This window comes from Penaeus monodon, chromosome 25 (genome assembly GCF_015228065.2).
Source record: "Penaeus monodon isolate SGIC_2016 chromosome 25, NSTDA_Pmon_1, whole genome shotgun sequence".
NCBI lineage: Eukaryota > Metazoa > Arthropoda > Malacostraca > Decapoda > Penaeidae > Penaeus > Penaeus monodon.
Genome location: NC_051410.1, coordinates 10179186 through 10179406, shown reverse-complemented (window position 1 = coordinate 10179406; position 221 = coordinate 10179186). Strand labels below are relative to the sequence as shown.

The 221-nt window shown below is 35.3% G+C and overlaps 1 protein-coding gene across 1 annotated transcript in view; it reads right to left on the bottom strand.

Moving 5' to 3' along the window:
- The window catches only part of LOC119589524, a 46835-nt gene that overhangs the window by 7439 nt on the left and 39175 nt on the right, over positions 1–221 (bottom strand).

Below are 221 nucleotides of genomic sequence, written 5' to 3'. Positions count from 1 at the left end.
TGAAGGGTGGTGCTAAGAATCACTTGAGAGTGACCTTCGTATTTTGTCTGCGTTTCATATACACTAAAAGTATTTCCAGTCTTTGCGTGTTCTTCATAAAATGAAAGCAATTTATTCTTAGCGAACACCACACCCAAGAATATATGCTTTCTAATCTTCTTTTACTTCCTGCTTTGTTTCTTACACTCAGCATAATCACTTTTCATAAGAAATGAGGAAAC